We start from the raw sequence: 13,716 nt of genomic DNA, 5'->3' as shown, positions 1-13,716 counted from the left end.
TAAGCATAGTATTTCTGAAAATTTATATAAGGTAAACGCAGTGTAGAGGTTACCTTAACAAGTTCTAACCACCAGTGTTTAGAAAATACATATGGTGTTTAAAGTTGTAAACACATAAACACATTTTATAAACGCGTCAAGTGTTCTCAGGTTTTACATTGACTAAGTCTCGATAAAGTCTTCCTGTAAAATTCCCTTTCTAAACATGAAACACGAACCTCAGAATTTCAACTTCGCAGTCCAAAAAGAATGGAACAAATTTATTACATGCAGACGCGTTCTTTTTAATGGCCGAGTGTACATCCTCATTTCATATACGAAATAACTACATAATTTAAACAACCGGTTCACCTTCGGATTTTCAGGAGTGGGCGCAGCAAATGGAACGCTGGGTGCAACATTACTCCGAGTTGTACTCCAGAGATAATGTTGTAATCGAAGAGGTACTGAATGCCATCGAGCGCCTGTCTGTGCTGGAGGATCTTCACAGCGAACCAACTCTTGAAGAAGTCAGCGAGGCCCTGGACTCTCTTGCCATTGGCAAAGATCCCGGGAAAGACAATATTCCTGCCGAAGTTCTGATGTCCCGCAAAGGGAGTGTCATTAGTCAGCTTTATGAAATCCTCTGTCTCTTGCTGAAGAGAGGGCAAAGTACCGCAGGACGTGAGAGACGCAAACATCGTCACACTATCTAGGAATCTCCCTCTTGAGCATCTTTGGGAAGCTGTTTCCCCAAGTATATCTTTGCAGAGAGAGTCTCTCCAGAATCTCAGTGCGGATTCGAAGCCAAGAGGTCCACCATCAATATGATATAACAGCCACTATTTATAGCCTTCCTCGACCTCACGAAGGCTTTCGGATTGGTCAGCCGGGACGGCCTTTTCAAGATTCTCCCTAAGATTACATGTCTATCTAGGGTCCTCAGTGTCATTAGATCCTTTTCATGAAGATATGAATGGTACTGCACGAGTCTTCGATGGCTCAACATCAGACCCTTTCGACATTTGAAGTATAGTAAAGCAGGACTGCGTCCTTGCACCAATCTTGTTTGGGATATTCTTTGCCGTCCTGTTGATGCATGCATGCATTTAGATCTGCAACCGAAGGCATATATCTCCGGACCAGGTCAGATTGTAAGAGATGAGATGCTGAGATGCCTTTGCGACTTCCTCCTTGCTGATTATGCAGCTGTCACTGCCCACTCACCTGAAATCTTCAGCCGCTTAAATGAATCGCTTCATTGTTGCCTATGGTGATTTTGGACTGACCATCAGCCTTAAGAAAACACAGATCATGAGCCAGAACGTGGCTTGGCCCCCAGCATTAATTACAGTACTTAGAGGGCATTTATTAAGTCTATCCTGTCTTTCTGGAATGGTTTCCTTCATATCCAACACGTGAGTAGAGGTAATGTAAACGGCAACTAATGAAAACATGACTGCCTTGTTCCCCGCCACAAAACGCGTTGCTAACTGGCCGCGGCGGTGGCCCGGCTTAGCCTGCGCTGAGGCACATGGCGGCGTTCAGTGACAGATTTCATTCTTCAAATGTTGCTGTATAAGCCGCCCGGAGTTCATTATAAACCGCAAAGACATTTTGAGCGTGAGAATCAATGTATAAACCCCGACTTATATCCCGAAAATTGTGATATATTGAAATTATATATTCATATAAGGGGGTTCGAACCCCCTTTCCCCCACCCCAGCCTACAGGTCTGCATTGTTTTGAGTGGTACGCTGAGAACCAACCATGGATTGCTGACATCATAACATGAAAGGGCGCCCTGTTATGACACTTGAAAAACAGTAACTATTTAACATTTAAATTTTGTTTGCTGGAGTTCCACGAAAGCGGATGAAAACCACTTTTAGGGCAAAACATTATTTAGTGGAGCGTGAAAATAATGATCTCATCATCCTGCATGTTATTGAATTGACAAATCCTAAGATGAGTTTCCCCTTTATATGACAATTACAATCAAATATGAAAATGTAAGATGTAAAAAAAATAAACAAATCAAAAATGAATCTCGAATATGAACCTAATAAAAATGCGCTTAAATGTCAAAACAAAATATTGCATAATTCTATACCTTTATCCACTAGAAACAAAATTCTTGAAATATTATCTAATCGAGAGCTGCTAAAGGAACAAAATTTGTTTCCAGCTATACATACATACATGAAGCACTGTACACAGCAACACTGACAGAGGAGAAAAATAGCTCAAATGACATTGCTTTTAGCCTATAACTATCACGGGTGTCCATAATATACCTTAATCGATGCATCAAAATAATAAGTGTATAGAAGATCAATTTCCCACATCCTTGGCAGTTCCTCTTCCGTATACCCACCAGATTGTGGAAGGGAAATGTTCAACCCCATCCGGCGAGTACCTGCACGCACATGTTCCAACCACAATTAACTTTGGTATTGGCCAATCCAACCGAGTCCTACTTCCGGGATGGGCCGACGAAAAGCAACTTCTGGCAGAACGTCGTCATTTGTTCTGTAGCAGCAAAACATGGAAAAGCGTTACCCAACCGAACCTATAACAGCATACTTGAAACGTTCCATTAAACAAATAACCGTGTTGAGAAAGACTAAACCTACCTGTGTACGGAAGCTTTTGTTTTCCTCGAACGAACACGACATAGACTAAGATGCCTGTCACGAGTAATACGAATGCGTACAGGTACTCAAGCTTAGGATCCGATATGACTGGTGCCAAAATAATGAAGATGGAAGCAATGATTGCAAGCACAGGAACTAAACTGTTGACCTGCATGACAGAATAGATTTAAAGGAACGAGACGTTTGATTGGCATGTCATTATGGAGACAGCACTGAAGATGCCAAGACGCAGACAGTCACAGAAGATACGCTGCGTGACGCTGGCTCTGACATTTTCCAATAAAATGCCTTTTTGAGGTGGTGATGTGTCTCTTAAAGACAAACTGATGTTCTGCTTTTGATGCATTTGTTTCTGGTGAGCAATTCTGTTGAAGTGTTATGTGTTCTTAATAACTAGAAAATGGGCAAAATGAACGTACGAAGGAGACATCGTTTTCAGTGTGCGCATTCTGCGACCAAGAGGTTTCGGCTTTGAAGAAGAGGGCGAGATTGCATCGAGGTTCTCATTTGAAACGTTAACATCGCATTCTTGGAATTCGGTTCGGTACAACTTTGTTTCCAAAGTCGCTATTCATAGCTTACTGAGCTCTAGTACGGTGTGATTGCAAGGCAGAACTATTTAAGGCTATAGTTCCACCATTCGTAGTTACCTGAGAAGTAGCTGACGAAATTACTGTTGAAACGCCTACTAGCTTTAAAGATGGTTATGGATTAAACTTCCTGTGAAATTATTCTGTCTAGCAAGCTATCATTTTGCAGAAAACAACGGAAGTATATCGTTGCCAACGATGTGTCTAAAGACACGTTTTGGAATATTGCCATTAGAAGCTGGAGTAAGCGTTGACACGACATATCTAAGCACGCGGTTACTATACTTATCGGTCTGGTCTGGTGCATGGCGTAGCTGCATTCGAATGAACTTGAGAACCTCTCATAACTTCATAAGGTTTGTTTCCTAGGCACCCTTCTTTAGATTGGAGTGATTTTGTTAACTCAAAAGTACAAAGTGTACAAAAGAAAAATGATAGACTGTGCCTTCAAGCAATGGAAAGATGTTCTAACGACAATGCTCATTGAGGTGGAAAGATCTGTGTCACACTGATGAGTTACCAGACATACCTTGTAGGGTCTTGGTATATTTGGATACCTTCGTCGCAGAATAAACACTGCAGCAAATGCGGCCATGAAGAGAATCCATTGAACGATGCTTCCATACATGATGATCGAATTGAAGTCACCGATAATTATCAGTACAAACACTATGAGTCCCTGGAAGAGTTAGCATGCAAATTAATAGACTATCGATTAAATACAAGATCCAAGAAACTATTTTTTGACTCCTTCTAATTATAAACTATCTGATGTACCCATGAGCGTCGTCATAATAGCAATTTATGGGGGAAGCACCCAAGTAGAGTGACAAACCATCAAAAGTGGAGCAGGCGGTTTTGACCCCTTTCTTTGCCCCTCTTCTAGTCTTTCTTTTGCTACACTTCTATTTTTTGCCTTTTCTTCGATGACAAGTACCCACTTCCCCTCGAAACACATCTTGAAAAAAAGTACCCACTTCCCCTCAAAACGCTTTACAGTATCATCAACCCCCTCCAAATAATGACAGTTATATTTATTTATTTCATCGTTAAACGACTGGTTGTCAAAAGTCATGTAGAAAATTTTGTGACGGTAAAAAGTTAGGGTACTGAACATACCTGTAGGAGAATGGCAGGGAGTGGAGTATGGAACTTCACATTAACCATGGACAAGATGGACAGCATATGGCCCTCTCTGCCTGCAGCAAACGTTATCCTAATCGTGGAATAAGCAGTCAAAACACAAGAAAATTTACTCTTGAATCTTGAAAATTGTTGGTTGTTGTTCTTGGTAGGCGCAAAAGCTGTCAGCCCTACGTTCGTACTTCATCGACTCATTGATCATAGTTTTCCATAAGAACCCCAATAAGTTAACCACAACACAGTTTCCAGTTTGACGCAACAAACTAAGATGTCATGACATAATAATGTGCATTGGATTTTGTACCTTGGACTGGTTAAGAAACTACCCATGAGCGTGCCCGTGGTGGAGATACACACTCCCAGTGGGACAAGCCATGCCATGATTCCCAAAGTTCGTTCGGCAAAGGTCTGGAGAAACAGCCAAGAAAGCGTGAACCCATCAGCTCAAATACATGTACTGGCGTAGGTGTTGACAAGAAAATTATAGATGGTTACATTGCCCAATAGTTGTGCGTTCATAAAAGAACAGGTTAATTTTTTCACTATCGTTTTTCATGATAATATCGCGCAAAATTTCTGCATTCATGCTACTTTGTTACTTGCATAAATGCGACCGTTAAAAATGATACACTACCACTGCGACAGCACTGGATGCAAGTAGCTCAGTCGGTGAGAGGACAGTGAAATAGGCGATGTTAGTCAGGAGATAAATGATAGTCACAGTTGGTATGGTAATGCACATTGACAAAGGTAGATTTCTACAGAGAAAAAAAAACATCGCAAGATAAATCAAAACGGCGATTAATCAACCTGTAAAGTGACTGAAGATCAACCTCTGATGTTATAGGATTAGAGCGCTAACATAAAGTAAATGATGCAAATATTTTTGCATTATACCAGGCTGCTCTTTTGCCAAAAAGCTGTTTCGTTTCGAACACACATATCCGAAAGGATAGTACAGTTCGAAAAAACGTAGTTTAAGTATGAGCCAGAGTAGTGAGGCAAATCATATGAAACCTACCGTTCACGTGCGTGTGCTGTATTAAAACCCTACAACCCACATGTTAGTAAACGGTGCTTCTACAGCAAAACACCTCTCTTCGAAGTATACCGCTAATTATTTTAGGCACCAAAATTATGTAACAGCTTCATCATCACCGCGTGAAGTCGTGGGCACATTTCAAACGATGGGAAAAAAGAAGTTCGGCGAAGCTAGCTTGCTTTATGGTGTGAAGGAAAACGTTTCGGGTTGTGGGTGTGCGTGGTCGAATACCAGAGGATTTTTGGTCTTTTTTTAGTCTGATGGTTTTCCGTTGGACAGGATCAATGTTCAGAGATCATTTTAATATACTTGTAATGCCAAAATCTATAGCCTTGAGTCGCTCAATTCAAAGCGTCATCGACTTGACCCTCAGGTAGTATAGCATGGCACCCACTTCACAGAACTCGATAATATACCATTTTCATGTTCTAAATATTGGCATTTTGTTTATTATAAAACCAGAAGTGGTACCAAGTCAAGTTCTGCAAGTCGAAGTCAAGTCAATACTTTCAAGTCTAAGCTAAGTCACAAGTAGTTGGGTCCAGTTATGCATAAATTATTTGATCACAGGTCAAGTCAAGTCCCAAGTCAATTTGGTACAAGTCAGGCTTGGGCTGCTCCAGAATTTTCAGAGCCGGTTCCGGCCTCAGCCAAGAATAGCAATTCCGAGTTAGAACCGGCTTCCAAAAATATTTAAAAACATAAAGTTTCATAAAATACATCAAAAATCTGTTGCTGCTGCATCACGCCAGTGCTGCACAAACGGCATAACAGACTGGCTCATAGTCTTTAGTGGGCTTTAAGGTTATCCGCAGTGGTTATTTTGAATTATTTTTGCTTCTTCGTAGACTAGTCACGGTTGGAATAAACCTGCAACATGTATGAACAACCATGGTACAACTCAGCACTGCTTCCTTCTGCCCTATTTTTTCATTCAAAGTACATTTACATTGATTTAATAATCCAATCAGAACAACCGATTCGCTGTTGTCTAAGTACATGTAACTTTACCCATATGCAAATGGAATCGTCGACCATTCCGCGGCACTTAAGGTATGGCTGGATCACGTGTACTTATTCTCTATTTCGCCTGCAGGTGGGACCTCCTACGACGATTCCAACCTTCCTTATCCTTATGCAATCAGGCAGCTCTATCGTGGTCTCCACGCCACACTTCACTGCATAATGGGCCATCTCTCTAAGCCTCGCCTCATCCCTCACAGTGTTTGCGTTGAAGGTTGCCATAATGAACTGCCTCTTGCTGCTGTCGTCAGGTGATGCTGTCGTCAGGTGACCCCCTCCCTGAAGGGTTTGTGGGCCACTGTCATACTGCCGAGTTGAACCCTGGCCAGCGCCATTATCCGCAGCACAGCTCCTTTCCACTCCCGGGACTGGCAGTATAGGATTTGTTGTAAGATTCGCCATTGGATTTCCTTTCAATGCTAGTAAGGCCTTGGGGCGCCACTCCTCTCACACCTACCCTGGCTGTTGGGGACAAGGCCCCTCATTCGCCCTTGTCCGCGTTTGGTTACGCGCAGGGTGACTGCCAACAAAGGATAACGAGCTCTACCTACCCGGGTTTGTAATCAGAGTGGTCGTTCCCCTAGGCAGTCTGCCAACCAAGGCTAACAGGCTCTACCTACCCGGGTTTAAAATCAGAGTTGTCTTCCTAGGTGGACTGACCTAGGTGTAACGAGCTCCACTTGCCCGGAGCCACCTGGTTAAAGCGCCTGTCATCCTCTGTCATTATGTAAAAACAGGGTCGGCACAAGAAGCCAGACAGTAGGATTTGGTTAGGAAAGGCTAATGTTGATATGCCATGTTATACACTGAAGTACTTCAGTAGAAATGGAGCTGCTCAATTCACCATTTCACCCCCAACACATTCTAACCAATTTACCAATTTAACATGTGCCAACATAACGTAAATGGTCATGAACCCTGTATAAACTGGTCATTCGTCCGAAGTTGGCGCATGTAACTCAGATACGTTCCCCATGTATGGAACCGGCTCTGCGCTATCACAAGTTGCACGATGTGTGATTTTTCAAGCCCCAGCCTAGTCTTAGTTCCAAGACCTTCCACAGTTATTCCAAGATCTGTGACACAAACCACATGGCATGGTCTTGGATATTTTGTTTGACCAGGGGCGGCAACAGAAAGAGAAGATGGACGCCTATGCAAAACCTGTGTCTACGACAGAATGAAACAATTCGTCAGTTAAGAGTAAAATTAAATATAGGTGTAAATAGACTTATTATTGAAAAATGAGCATGTAATACAATAATTTGCTGAAAGTTTAGCATGAATAATGCGTTTTAATTACCATCAAAAAGTTAAAAGAAGATACTTGACAGAGACATTGTTCATACAAAGCCACTAAAAATATTTAACCAACCTTGCTGGATTCTTTAACTCCTCTGACACATTGTTGATGTTGTCCCTTGTGAAAAACAAAGAGGAACAGTTCACTTTGATCGACTGATAAGATAAGGAAAAAGCCTCACAAAAGCTTAATTGGATCCCAGAAACATATTTCATTGATGGCTTTTTATCCAAGGACGAAGTGTAAGCTCCAACAAGAACACCGCGCCAAAGTGGCGCAGCCGTCAAGGGGAGGGTGAGGCACTGGGGCCACATACCTCTGTCGAATGGCAATGCCCCCGGGTGCCCCCCCCACGCATTTGAAGTCAGGAAATAGTCTCTGTTAAAATGCAACTGCAGTTTATGTTCTTGCCCCTTCAATAAAATGTGTGCATCCCAAGCGCCCCCGGAAATTTAGCCCTAGTTATGCCACTGCACCTTTACCAAAGGTGCTCATTCAAGTGCCCACCATGCCGCAGTAGTAGTGGTGTAAATTTATGCTGAACATCTGTCTTTGTCCCCGTCGAGAGGACAGATGCCTGGTGTGTCATATTTAAATTTTTTTGCATCATACTATGAGAGGGATAAAAAACAGGTCAATAAAATCATTTCGGAAGCGATGTTGTCTAATACCTACCAACCACTGTAGGCCCAGAAACCATAATACAGGGCCGTACCATAGCTCAAGACATGCGTGGTAGATCCTACAAATGACACCTCTGTGTTCAGGTAACGTGTATGCCCTGGCAAGAGAACATTAAGGTGTGCAAAATTAAGAAGACTGAGTATTAAAATTTTTACATTTCAAATATAACTTGCTTTCACTTAGAACAGCTAAAAATTAATAAGAACAGGCGAAACTGCGTTCTTTCCCAATATTGTACTTACCTATAAATTTATTCTTTGTAGCAGTTTTGTTTTTTCCAGCCTGTTGCTTAATACTTTTTTGGGAAAAAAAACAACCTTTCTATGCGTTTGCCGTTTGTTTTCAGCCAATACAAGTGTAACAAAGAAGCATCTTTTCAGCATTGGTTACTATTGCCATGTGTGATTTATTCTAGTTAGGCCTATTAACATATGACTTCACCTTGAAATAATTTCACGATGCCTGCGACAATAATGACTACCAGAGCTGTCACTTTAGAAATGGTGAGAATAACGACGAATCCCGAGGAAAACCGAACGCTGATGCAATTGACAAACATCACGATCACTGTTGAGAAACATGAAACAATAATGCTCCAGTATCATATCAACTGTGGGAGACACTCCCGCTCCCCATTTTGAAGGAAAGTGTTACTATACGTTCCATTCTAGGGAGGCGTGAAGGAGAGTTGTTTTACGGATGACAATATGGAGAATCTTTCTGGGGAAAAAGAATCCATTTAACTCCCCGACCCAAGAACTAAATACACCACCGTAATACTGTAAGCATGCTCATCCGTCCATAGGGGAATCATGTTGGTGACGATCTAACCATAAAAAAATTTTCAGCGTTAGTTTATGGAGGAAGAATAGTGGCCATCTGCTTATCTGCTATCAGAATGGTAGAAAAGCAGATTTTATGTTCTGGTAACATGCAAGTTCGACTTTTCTGCCATCTCAAAAAGCAGAACGAACGAACATTGTTTGGTTATGCATCTTTCTATTTTTCTGCTTTTTTGATTCAAGAAAAGCAGATTTTACCTTTTCTTCGTTCGCTGGCGGCCGAAAAGCGGCCATCTGCTTTTTTCCTTTTGAACAAGCAGAAATGAGGATCAAACGTTTTGACAATAACCGTGAATTATACTTTTTTGCTTTTTTTATAAGGGAGAAGCATTTTTGCATAGGCGGCCAAAAAGTGGCCATCTGCTTTCTGCCTTCCAAGGGCCATGACCCTCAGGTTATGACCATTTCCTTTCCTTGAAGACGTATAAATCAAGAGAATTACACTCCACCCTATCTTTTGTAATGAAAGATTCACATGTTTTCCTTGGCCAAAGCAAGCTTGTGTCTATTGAATGGTAACTGTAAACTGTATTTCCTCTGAGATGCTTTTTTCTTTGCCTTATAGGTCCGCAGAAAGCATGCTTTATGTATTGGTTTCTATATGTCTGCACTCCCCCATAACGGAAATGGTCGTAACCTACCGGTTCATGACCCCATTCACGGCCCATTAAGGACAGAAAAGCAGATGGCTACTTTTCGGCCGCCATCGAAAAGAGGAAAAGTAAAACTGCTTTTGTAGTAGCAGAAAAATGAAAAGTGCATTGCAATAAAATGATCATTCTGCTTTTGAGGTAGCAGAAAAGAAGGAAAGACAACAATTGCACGTTACAAAGACGTAAAATCTGCTTTCTACTATTCTGATAGCAGAAACGCAGCTGGCCACTTTTCGTCCTCCATAATTAGTAAGCTGTTTTGAACAATGACTGTCTCGACTCCATTGCTGCAGAGGTAGAAGTATAGAGACTAAAATAACCCAGTGTGGTTGGTACAAAAACTAAATTATAAAAGCAACCGATGTAGCAATGTTTGAAAAAGCAGGGTTTTGTGTTCGTTTCATTTGTAAAAGCAGATTTTGAACTCACTGACTGCCATAATAGAGAAGAGTTGGATGCTTTCTTTCGGAGGGGCACAGTCACCAGGAATGGCGTAATCAGAGATGTAAGTACCGAGCGTGATGGCAATCAGCGCAGCGCCAGCTGGCCTGATGATAACTACGGTGGCCCAGGACACCAGAAATCCGGCGAAGTCACCATAGGCGTGTAGAATGTACTGGTAAGTGCCACCAGCTTTAGGAATGACGATTCCTAGCTCGACATAGCACAAGGCACCTTAAATTGGGGCGATATGCCAAATAGTGTTAAAATAACGGTGCATTTAGTTATCACAAGAAAAGAGAAATCTTAACCAGGTTATTCAATGACAATGTGCTGAAAGGTTTTGCTGGCCGACCTTAATTATGGCTGAAGACCCATTAGTTAATACACTGGTACTCCGTTGATCCCCGCTACGAATGTTGGAGCATGGCTAAGTGTAGTGGGATGAAAAAAAATACGAAGTGTAAAAGGAGACTCTTGAGACGCTGGGTGGCAGCAAATATATCAGTCATTTTCTATTGTTTGCACCAAGTTTGAGCTAATTTGTGAATTCTTCAAAATATCACGAACAATGCCAAACCGATCACTTGGGACCCATTGCATTTTCTTGAAACAGCAATGGAAATACAGCCACAATGATTGTTTATCTCATTCCTACAATTAAAGAGTAAGGGGCAAATGCAGGATACGGAGCAGTTTGGAAAGGTTGGTATAGCTGTTATTGACCTTGTATAAATAGAAAAGCAGAGAATCACAGTATATAAGTATCTCACCCAAAAATGAAACTCCAGCACAAACAAGCAAGATGATGAGACTCATTCCTACACTATTGGCTCCTTGCAGAATTCCCTTTGGTGAGATGAAGATCCCGGAGCCTATCATTCCACCCACAATGATTGCTATTGCTCGGATCAAACAATCTCCCTCTTCAACTCGATAGTTCCCGCCATTTTGTCATCTTTAATTGCTGAATCGGACAGCTGAGATGATCGTCTAAGGTGATTGCTCCTTGCGTCCATAGTGTCCAATCGACCCCTTTTCAAGATACCAAATAGCAAACACTTCAGTTGAAAACAAGCACTGGCTGTTTTGTTTGTAAGACTTAAACAGACTTACCAGTACAAGCAGAAAAACTAATTAAAAAGTATGACCAGTGTCTGATTTTTTTTGCTGTCTGCTTAAATATATTTCGATCCTTGACATAAATCTTGAAAGTACCCTTGAGGCAGCTGCGGGCTGAATTCGAAATGTACCGGAAAGCCATGGACAGCAAGGAATGGGGGTGGGTGGTGTAATTCTGATTTCTTAGATATTCATTGTGTATTCCCTGAGGCTTTCGCAACTTCTCCATGTTATTAGTTTATGTATCATCAGTGAATTCATTTGACACGTCAACAATTTCGGGTCGACCTATCCACTCTGTCCACTTCAGGAGGTTCTCGTTATTTCTAAGCAGAAAGCGTCCAATAAATCAACCCCTTCTCGGGTGCCATTAACACAAAAACGATGAATAAACTTACAAAGAATCAAGAATCGGCATTGCTAGTTTTAAAGTTCTCCCAGCAGCTCTTGGTGTTATGCTCACTAGATCGGTATATTTTAACTTTATCGAGATAATCGACAAAGCTATGGACTCAATTTATCATCACAGGATGACGACACGTCGATTTAGCTATTTGTTCTTACCCGATATTTAAACGTGCACAAAAATGTTTGCGTTACAGGGGCAATTGATAATGGTCCCGTATTAACCACCTGGATATCTAGTTTTTGAGAGTTTGAACAATTTACTCATCGTGGATATAAGATATGCATTGTTAATAAGAAGTGAGTGAGTCAGCAGAAATTATGCAAATGCATGCAATGTACTTCACGTCAGGGGTGAGTACATGTATATGAAATTGCTACTGTAACATGAATTTGTTGATGGTAGGAGCTGAGGGCATGGAAACTCTCACTAGCGAAGAGGGAGAAGCCACGAGCCAGGCAAAAGTTTTCAAGTTTCTTCACTTAAGAATGCACATTGGCACACAAACGTTTGTCCATTTTGATGACTGCTACATATCTGCTGATTAATTTTATCAATATGTGCATATTGTGATATTGAGCTAAATTACCCAAACCATAAGAATTCTCGACAACGCCGGTGAACGGGTTCCAACAAAATTTGAAACAGTCTAGTGTCATGACATGCGAACAATATCCCCATGCGATTCAACTTTAGCAATACACATTAAATCCTTTTCTTCCCTTACTGGCAAATCAAAACATGAATACTGATGGAACATACACGTAAACAGTTTACCACGAGTGACCTCTATAAAGCAAGGGCTGGTCCAGAAATTTTCCAGAGGTGGGGTTCAGGCCTAAGATTTGTTGTGGACAAGCGGAAAAGATGATGAAACATGATACATGCTATACAATGATATTGTTGCACTTACTCTCGTTATTCCGTATATTTTCCCAATTTTTCCTTTTTTTCTCAGAGGGGGGGGGGTTCGATCACCCGGATCCGCGTCTGTAAAGCATACTATTATGTTTGTGACAGGCTTAAACATTGTATTCTCCTTGGCCCAGACCGACCACTCGACCGCTCAAAATAACACCGTAAACACCGGATAGTTAGAACTTTAACCACATGCGGTCGACCGCACAATCTCCGATCATGTCTTTGCTTAGCCACATGTACATATACCATACTGAGGCAAACTTCACGCACGTACCTGTGGAAGCAACTGTGTTTTAATTCTTGTAAAAAACTCCTTAAACAGTTTATCAAAATAATGTATATGTTCAATTGTCTTGTCCACCATTTATTTCTGAGTCCTCGAACAATGAAAAAGACCATAAAGTTGGGAATTAAAAATGAATGGTACCGTAGTCACGGTACCGTACCCCACACCGCCACTTCATCCTGAAAAACATGATGTATTGAAAAAAGGAGGATATACTTACATTTATGGAATACACTACAGTTTTTTTCCCCTGCAGGTCACGCACTAACTACAACTTTGTTGATATTTTTGGCTTTCACCACCAACAATCCCTTGCGCGCAGCGTGTTCAGAATGCAGTGTGAAAGGTATAAGGTCTAGATTTATTACTCCATGGACACAATTGTTCCTGAACCATGACCTGCTTGACTTCGTCCACTAGGCCTATACGATTCTTTCAAATGCGACTAGGTACAATTGCAATAACACCATGAATAAAAGCAACAATGTCGGGACCGTGCTTTTGATATTTGTTTTTCCCAAAATCATCATTGAATAAACCCAAAGCTGCATTCGCTTTTAAATACGTCCCCCAAGGCACCAAAAGCTGGATACACCGCTGACTCTAATGTTACTGAAGTTCTAA

General features: G+C 41.4%; 1 pseudogene across 1 annotated transcript; it reads right to left on the bottom strand.

The window, feature by feature from the left end:
- Window positions 1-1,190: 1,190 nt before the first annotated feature.
- On the bottom strand, window positions 1,191-11,387 carry LOC110984632 (b(0,+)-type amino acid transporter 1-like; annotated as a pseudogene). Its single transcript, XR_015427899.1, has 11 exons — window positions 11,131-11,387; window positions 10,346-10,591; window positions 8,863-8,988; window positions 8,413-8,518; window positions 7,810-7,854; window positions 5,004-5,127; window positions 4,674-4,777; window positions 4,346-4,442; window positions 3,756-3,905; window positions 2,616-2,784; window positions 1,191-2,511 (listed from the first exon to the last, which is right to left on the bottom strand). The product of XR_015427899.1 is annotated as a b(0,+)-type amino acid transporter 1-like (transcript).
- Between the last annotated feature and the right edge of the window lie 2,329 nt (window positions 11,388-13,716).

The sequence above is a fragment of the Acanthaster planci genome, linkage group LG15 (assembly GCF_054643075.1).
Source record: "Acanthaster planci isolate LZ-2023a linkage group LG15, COTS_SCS, whole genome shotgun sequence".
NCBI lineage: Eukaryota > Metazoa > Echinodermata > Asteroidea > Valvatida > Acanthasteridae > Acanthaster > Acanthaster planci.
Note: the sequence above shows the minus strand (reverse complement) of the source record. Positions and strands in the feature narration are given on the sequence as shown.